Source organism: Sceloporus undulatus, chromosome 1 (genome assembly GCF_019175285.1).
Source record: "Sceloporus undulatus isolate JIND9_A2432 ecotype Alabama chromosome 1, SceUnd_v1.1, whole genome shotgun sequence".
Taxonomy (NCBI): domain Eukaryota; kingdom Metazoa; phylum Chordata; class Lepidosauria; order Squamata; family Phrynosomatidae; genus Sceloporus; species Sceloporus undulatus.
In genome coordinates, this window is record NC_056522.1 from 294,751,472 (window position 1) to 294,760,477 (window position 9,006).

Below are 9,006 nucleotides of genomic sequence, written 5' to 3' on the forward strand. Positions count from 1 at the left end.
AACTATTGATCTAATCTGTAATGGATAAAGGTTGAAATAGTACCCCACAAACTGAGGATATGTTTGTCTCTCTTTTTTTAGCTTTTCTTTAAGGATTCAAACTCTTGGAGAATATATTGGAAATACTAAGTAATACCATATTGGAAGTCAGTCCATTAGGCCATCCAGATAAACATTGTTTATACCAAAGCTGCAAGAACATTTCCCAATCCAGGTGTCAATGAATTTATACTCCATTCATACCTCACTATTGGCCAAACTTGCTAGGACTGATGGGAACTAGAACTTAACAACATCCAGGCCACAGTCCGAATCCTGCTTTATATGGATGATCAACAGCCATCCAAGTTTGCAAACAAAAGTCTTTTCAGTCTTCCTTGCTGATGCTCAGGACTAAATCTGGGACTTTCTGTCTGCAAAATATGTGTTCTACCACTGAGCAGAAAGGGAACATTTACATCTTTGTTGGCCAATCATATTTTCTCTAAAACTCCATCTTACTGATTTTATAGTTTGCAAACATGGGGCAGAAGCCTATGAGGGTCAATAATTTGGAGGGATTAATGATGGCTCAAATTGTAAACTCTCCCTCATTTTCTCCCTGTTTCAAATCACTGCCAAGGCATCATGACATGTGACTTTGGTGTAATATGTAGCTTGCCCCCAACCCCCAATTCAGTGAATCTAACAGCTGCTTAAAGCAAATCTCTGTGCATGATTCTTTAGAGACATTGCTTCTGCTGATATGCATGGATAGTAACCAAACAGTTAGAAACACTGTATAAGGTTGCAAACACCACTTTAATGAAGCAAAACTTCTCTGCTTAGAGAATTCAGACAGTGACAGTGCAGTCACTGCTGTGCTATTTGCTACATGCTATATACAGGCACAAAATATTCCACTCAGAGACATGGCTAGAAAAAGCTCTTCGAGCCCCAAAGTCTCATCACAGTCTTAAATAACTTAAACGTTCAATTCTCCCTACCTCACAGAAAACAAATACAGTAGAAACTCAAGTTTGTACAAAATTAGATTACATAGGGTTTATTCAGCTACATAGGTATCAAAGAAACTGACAGAGTTTTGTTTTGGAAGATGATACATATCCTTGGGGGAAAATGTCCTTGGTAGATATAAGGTCTTGATTATAATGTGGTTTGTTATAGAAAATATTGATTCCAATTTGCTGATGTTCCTCCCTTCACTTGTCTAGAAGATCCAGTGGTGAGTACTGGTACAGACTTTACCAATAGGCTAGTCAGGGCACCAGTATTAGTTGCTGTCTCCATGTTCCTTATTATTGGGGGAAGCAGCTGCTGCAGTGGCGGCAACTGGCTAAATCCCTAATCTTGCCTGCCCTGTTGCCATCTAACTCTCTATAACTTGGAGAGAGTTTCTATCTGCAGAGACAGAGGGGTGGGGTTAAATAGCCATGGTCAAAGAAGACAGAGAAAGACTCTGGAAATCCCTTTTCAACAGAGTAGGTTCACTTTCTCTCTGTTGCTCTTTCACTTGCAGGGAAAGACTTTTTAAAATCAAGGTAGGCCATGAGGTAGCCAGGTGGGTGGAAACCAAATTCAGGATTAGGTCATATCTTTATTACAGGGCTGAGTAACCACAGAGGAGTGAAGATCATTCCCCTGCAAGCCACAGAAGTGAGATGACACCACTTCCAGTTCTGACAATTGGCCAAAATATGATTGCTGTTTTAGGGATACACAGGACTGAGTTAATCTATGGGTAAACAGTGTGATATTTGATGAGGCTAGGGTCCCTTCACACCATGATTTCAAGGAGGTATCTGGTCAGAGTTTTTGCTTTGCTCACCTTGAGCCCCCAGACTTTAAGGGCAAGGCAAAGAAGCCCCTTACACCCAAATGGTACCCAAAATTGCTCATCTTTATTTTCTGGAACAAATGCTATCCTCCTTCTGTTGAAATTTCCTCTTCTACCCAACCATTTAAGGAACAGGAACCCCATCCCTTATTTCATCTGGAAACCCTATCCTGTCATGATGTCATCAAACTGTGTTTGGCTCCTTTCATGAGTGCAAATGATGGTCCTGAGATACAGTAGCCCAGAGCACAAGACCAAATTAATCAGGTTTTTAATTTATTTACTTTTTTCTTATGTTCTAACCAAATTTTTCAATTTAGAAGTCGAAGACTTTCATGGCTGGCATCCATAGTTTTTTTGTGGGTTTTTCGGGCTATTTGGCCATGTTCTAGAAGAGTTTTTTCCTGACGTTTCGCCAGCATCTGAAGATGCCAGCCACAGATGCTGGCGAAACGTCAGGAAGAAACTCTTCTAGAACATGGCCACATAGCCTGAAAAACCCACAAAAAAACTTTGTCTATTTTGTTTTTAACTGTGCATTTAATGATGTAATCTTGGAGAACAGGTGAGGTGCCAGAGGACTAGGGAAGGGCGAACATTGTCCCTCTCTTCAAAATAGGCAAAAATAAAAATAAAAATTGGAAGATAGGAACAGAATTAAAAAAACACCTTGATAAATTAGAAAATTGGGCTGACATTAATAAAATGAAATCCAACAAAGACAAATGCATTTAGGCCACAGAAACCCAATGCACAGGTATAGGCTGGGGGATATTTGGCTCAGCAGTACAACATGCAAAAAGGACCTTCAGGTTATAGTTGGTCTTAAACTGAACATGAGACAACAGTTTCATGCTGCAGCAAAGAAGGCAAATACTATCTCAGCTTGCATTAATATGAGCAAAGGTTGCAATCTGAAGAATGTAATAGTCCCCCTATATTCTGTATTGGTCAGGTCTCATATGGAGTACTCAGTCTAGTTAAGGGTGCCCAATTTTAAGAAGAATATAGACAGGTTGAAGCAGGTTCAGAGAAGAACAACAAGGATGATAATTGGCATGGAGAACAAACTATATGAGGAATGGTTAAAGAGCTGGGCTTATTCCGCTCAGTGAAGAGAAGACTTGACATGATTAAACTCTTTAAATACCTCAAGGGATATTACAGAAAGGAGGGGGCAGGCCTGTTCTCTGCTGCACCAGAGAGGACCAATTGCCTAGGTGGCAGAACTTCTTCTCTGGACATCTTTAAAAAGAGGCTACCTCCTGGGGATGTTTTGATCTTGCACTAAATAGATGGATGAACTCAATAGTCCATGAGACTCCTTTCATTTCTATGATTCTATTATTTTAATACTGTTAGCTGCTCTGCAAATGTGTGTAAAGGGTATAAATAGCACAGCTACAAAACCTATAAGTATTCCTAACCCTCTGCCCCCTTTTAACATTGAAGACAACTAATTGTGAACAGTGGCATCCCTAGGCCAGGTGTCACCCAGTGCAGGGGGGACTAGTGGTGGGTTGGGGGGCCTGGTGGCATGCTGGCCCTCCAGGCTTCCCCACACCATGTGCTCCTTCTCCTTCTCCAGGACTGGAGCAGCCTGCAAAGGTGTGAGCCTTCCTCCCCCTCCATCCAGGATTCCTCTCCAGGGAAAAAGCCTGGGATGGAGCTTCCACCTCCATTCCAGGCTTTTCCCTGGAGAGGAATCCTGGGATGGAGCAGCTTGCAAAGGTGTGCACACTTCCCCTCCTCCTCCGTCTCAGGCTTCCTTTCTAGGGAAAAGGCCCAGAATAGAGCAACCTGCAAGGGCTTGCACTCTTCTCCTCTTCCTCCTCTGTCCTGGGCTTTTTCCTTAGAGAGGAAGCAAGGTGACACTCTTCTGGGTGTCACCTGGTGCAGCCCACACACACACACCACCCCCTAGTGACACCACTGATTGGGAGGTAGTGTTTTTCACCCATAATTGTATGTATTTGTCTCACTGGGAAACTTCATTGCTATCAGATTTGTTAGGAAAAAGTCATACTTTCCCAAAGAAGGCCAAGCTCCTTGAACCACAAGAAGAAATGGGTTTGTTTTAGTAGTTCACTTTGATAAACCGTTAGGCTGTTTCTGTGAAATGTTAAATATTTCAATGTTATTACAAGTTTGTAGCATTTATAACATGTCCATAATTTTAGACAACAAAAGCAACAAATTTAAACAAGTTACCTAATTTGTGTAGAGATTTTTCTTCACTATTTTTTCAACCAAAACCTCAGTCCATTTTTAAGAGCAACAGATCTTTCTGAAAGTATTAACAATGTTGGTGCCATCTATAGGAGAAAAGAAAACACTAGGTGAACAGCTACCTAATTTTCATATGCAATAATTTAATAGTTTGCTACAATGCCTGGTTTCTGGTCTTCCAGTGGTATCTCTTTTTTTAAGATGAAGGAGGTCTGAACCTTTTGGCCAAAAAAGAACCTTGTTCCTGGTCAAGGTCCAGATTGCCAGTTGCCCAGAAACCTGTTTCCTGCTGCACAAAATCTGGACATCGGAATAACGTTCAGCTTCTCCTTTCTATCTCCATCATCCTGAAGAGACTAGGAAAAGGCTTGCAGTTAAGACTCAAAGGTGCTACAAGATCTCTTTACATACTGATTCTACAGACTAACACAGCTATATCTTTGAATACTGCAACAGTATTTTTGTTGGATGTGACACTGCTAATGGGTGCCATGTTATAGACAAGGCTGCAGTTTTCCATTGGCATTAAAGAAGCTTAATCCTGAAGACTCTGAAGGTATCTAAATTCCGAACTTCAAAAAGCTGGACTTTTATAATGTACTGTACATTGGGCAACCTATGCACCAAGTTTGGAAAGTTCAATGAGTTCAAAACACCACAGCCAGATTGGTTATTGGGACATCCAGGAGTGATCATGTTACACCAATATTAAAATTACTCCCCTGGCTGTCAATTAGTTTCTGGGTAAGGTACAAAGTGGTGGTTATTATCTTTAAAGTCTTACATGGTTTGGGTCCAGGTTACCTATGGGATCAACTTCTCCAGTATAATCTACTCCATACACTCAGAACTAAGGGCCGAAACAGATGGCCCACTTTGGCCAGCTTGGGGCTGGCTTGGGGTCATGGCATATGCTGTCCAGATTTAAAACAGCATTAAAGACCAATCTCTTCCAGCAGGTTTATCCAGATTATTTTTAAATTGTGAATTTTAAATGATGACTTTTAAGTGTGCATTGTTTAAATGTGCGTATATCTTATCTGTATTTTCAAACTGATATTTATTTTTAAGCAATGTGTTTTCAGCTGATGTTGTGCATTTGCTAATTGTTTTTTATCCCTTCCCTGATTCATGGGGAGAGGTGAGTAAAAAAATCATCCAAAAAAAAGCTTCATTTATATACCGCTTCATACTAAACTAACAGTGTCTAAGCAGTTTACAACTGTAAGCTAATTGCCCCCAGCAATCTGGGTACTCATTTTAGTGACCTCAGAAGGATGCAAGCCTGAGTTGAGCTTGAGCCCTTTTGCTAGTCTTGAACTCGCAATCTTATGGTTTTGAGTGAGTGGCTGCAGTACAGGCATTTAACCACTGCACCATCAGGGCTCCTTCATCTTCTTCTTCATCATCATCAGCAGCAGCAACAGCAACAATGATAACAACAAACTAAAAACCTGCACCATTAGGGCAGGGGCCCCAGAGTAGTTCTCAAACTTAATTGTGCTATTCTAAAAAAATGGTAGAAAAGGAATTAAATCACGCAATAGACAGAACACAGAAATCTTCATGTGTGAAGCCATTTCCCCTGCAGCTTAGATGAGATTAATATTCTGATCTCATACATTTTCACTTAATTACTCAGCTAACACATATTAGCCTCAATCCTGTATGGTCCAACACAGTATAATGGTTTCAGTAGTGCAGAACTGACTACAGCTGGCCTTTCAGTGATCTACTGTAACACCAGACCCCTGCAATTGGGATGAGGTAACATGGTGAGCCTATTCCTCCTGTCATCTCCATCTCTGCAGTCTATGGACTAGCTTGTAAATTTCACGCATCATTTCAGCAGCAGATCTGGTTTTGTTTTTTTTCTTACCTTCCCCAAATGAGGGGCAATGAACAGTGAAAGCTGTTAGTGGGTCAGGGAATCCACTCTGGGTTTCCATGCAAACTTTAAAGAAATTAAGATAGAGAAACCTGAGCTGACTGTGCTTCTGCTCTCCTTTCACCTTTCCTGAGCGCACACAGCTAGCGCTTGACGGTGAGAGGAGAGTGAAGTCAAATCCACAGCCACAGATGTCCATAGCCTCATATCAGCAATACCGTTTGCTGCTCTGCCTCTGGCTTCAAAATAGTTTGTGCCAAACTTGGTACAAATATGTAAGCTGTAACTGCGGTCACTCTTTGCTGTCATTGCCCACACTTTCCCCATAGTCTTTGACTTCCCCCTCCCTGCTGCCTCTGAAGTCATACACTGCAGAACTAATGCATTTTGACACCACTTTAAGTGCTGTAGTTCCATCTTTTGGAATCCTGGGATTTGTAGTTTTACAAGATCTTTAGCCTTCTCTGCCAATGAGTGCTGGTGCCTCACAAAGCTACAAATCCCAGGATTCTGTTGGATGGCACTATGGCAGTTAAAGTGGTGTTAATTTCTATAGTATAGTGTATCCAGAGTTACCCAAATCTATCCATTTGGAACCTAAGGCAGAAAATTACCATTTCTCCTTCCTGACAGCAAACATACAGCAATAAACTAAAGAACTAGCACCCTTTTCATGACCTCCAAGACTAGATGTTTGGATCATGGACCCTGCTCTATCTATTGGTGGAACTGTACCTGATCCTCCATATTGTCTATGTGTACCTTTGCCCCTCTCAGTCTCTCTGCTTACTCATATACTTATTTGCATTGCTATTTCCTGCAAGTCAAACCTTTTCAGATTGCTCCCACTCTTTATTTCTGAAAATACACCTTCATATCTATGCTCACCTTTCTAGGAGTAAGCTTCACTGAACACAGTGAAGATGGACACCCAAATGAACACAAAGAGGACTGCAGAAAATGTTGACTTGTGGATCTTTCCCATATCAGCACTCTACCTCAGTGGCATCTTTTGGGTTGGTGTCACCTGGTAACTCATGGTGTCATCCTGTATTGGCCTCCTTTCATAACACACCATTCAGAATCCTTAGTAATGCTTTTTGTACTAATGTTACCCATAAATTGTAATTCCCATATATCACTGACTGTAAAGTCAATAGTTATGACATGAACAACTAGCAAAATTAAAATTATAACTTTAAATTATAATAGCATACATATATACCAAATATATGTACATGTACATAATTTCATGTGGTTAAAGTGAAAATTTGGTAAGATATGATGTTTTTGAAGAAAGTTTTAAAATAATTTTTGAATTAGTTTTAAAAAATATTTTAAATTAAAATTTTATTTTTTTAAAAAAAACTTGGGGCTTCTATTTTCTCCTTCCATGGAGCCTCACCCCACTCACACCATCTCTTCAGTGTTTTAAAGGAACACAGGTTAATACCACAGCCCATTTCTGCCAAGAAGCAGATGTTTGCGGAGCAGTGGTGTTATCCCTATTAAGGTGTCACCTGATGTGTTCCACATCCATCACATGCCCTGCACTTCCATAATAACAACCCCGCTCAACCTGGTTCTAATCCCACTGGGATTCTCTGTCACACTTCTGTTCCTGTGTATTCAGTTGCACAATGCCTCTGTTTCCGGGTTTTACCAGTAACAATGGGGCTGTACAGACAGGTGGTGAGACACTGCCTCTTCTTTTTGCTCCCTGGAAGGGGCATCATGTGATGGGGAAGCATGATGACGCTCTCTCTGCACTGCGCTATTTGGGTGCTGCTGCGAGAGTCATGCCATGATGCAGTGCACCATATAGAAGGGCGTGCAGCATCATAGTGCGATGGGGCAGGGTCATGACATCCAGTGTGTGGACGCTATGCCATGACTCTGCCCACAGCCGGCACAAAGTTCTGATCTGTATTCCCCCTCAGTTACTTTTCACCAAAGGGTTGAATGTCGAACATAAGAAGAAAACAATAAAACACAACACTATAATTTACTAAGGATAGACCCACCCCACCAGTCAATACCCATCTCAACAACCCTAGGTACACTCAACAGCTTAATCTGGTAAATCAAAGAGGAAGGTCTTCAACCTTTTATGAAAATGCGTAAGATCCTTCTCCAGCCAGAGATATAAATGAAGACTGTTCCACAAAAGGGGAGCCAGATCCATGTGGTCTGCACACTACCATACAGCACCTCTGCCAGAAGTGGCTTCTGAAAGGGGAAGGAGGATAAACACCCCAAAACAAAAAACTCACCTACCCCTGCCCTTTCATTTTTGAATTCCTGCCATTATATGAAGGAAAGACATACAAATGCATTTATAAAAATATAGTAGCCCAGGGATGGGAAATGCAACCCATGGCTGGATGCTTCCACAAACCCCCTTTCTGAAGTCCTCTCATTTTATTGTTTTTTAAAAGGTAACACCAGTTTGCCACCCATATAGGACCCAGCTTGTCTACTTAGAAATAGACACAAGAGGGCCTTGTGGCTGAGAGAAAGAGAATGTGTGGGAGAGGGAAATACAAGGATGTAGTAGGCTTTTACACTGCCCTCAGATTTTTTTTTTCAGGAGCAGCCACTGTCCTCCACCTGTTCTAGTGACCCACAAAAAAATCATCCATCTTCAAATACATTTTCCTCAAAGCTCTCCAGGAAGTGCAGTTCTACTTTAAACCAAGATTCTTGGACTTCAGTTTTTATGGGAAGCAGTGATTGGTATTTGGGGCATGATTTCAACCCTCTATGGCATTGACAGCTCTTTGAAATTGTCCATTCCTGCCTTAACTGTTACAATGAGGAAAAGACAATTAGCAACTCCAGTCCAGGGAAAACGATTCAGTTAGTAAACTCTTGAATAATATAACTGTCCTCGGTAGATGAACTTTCTCAATTGCCTCTTCAAATATATCCAGTGGTTTTATTTGTAATAAGATTACCATTTTTACCTGCAGCCTTAAAATTTTCCATGTTTTCTTTTGTGCCAAGGAGAAGCTGGGTGGAGGTAGAAAAACTATTGCTGATTTCTCAAATA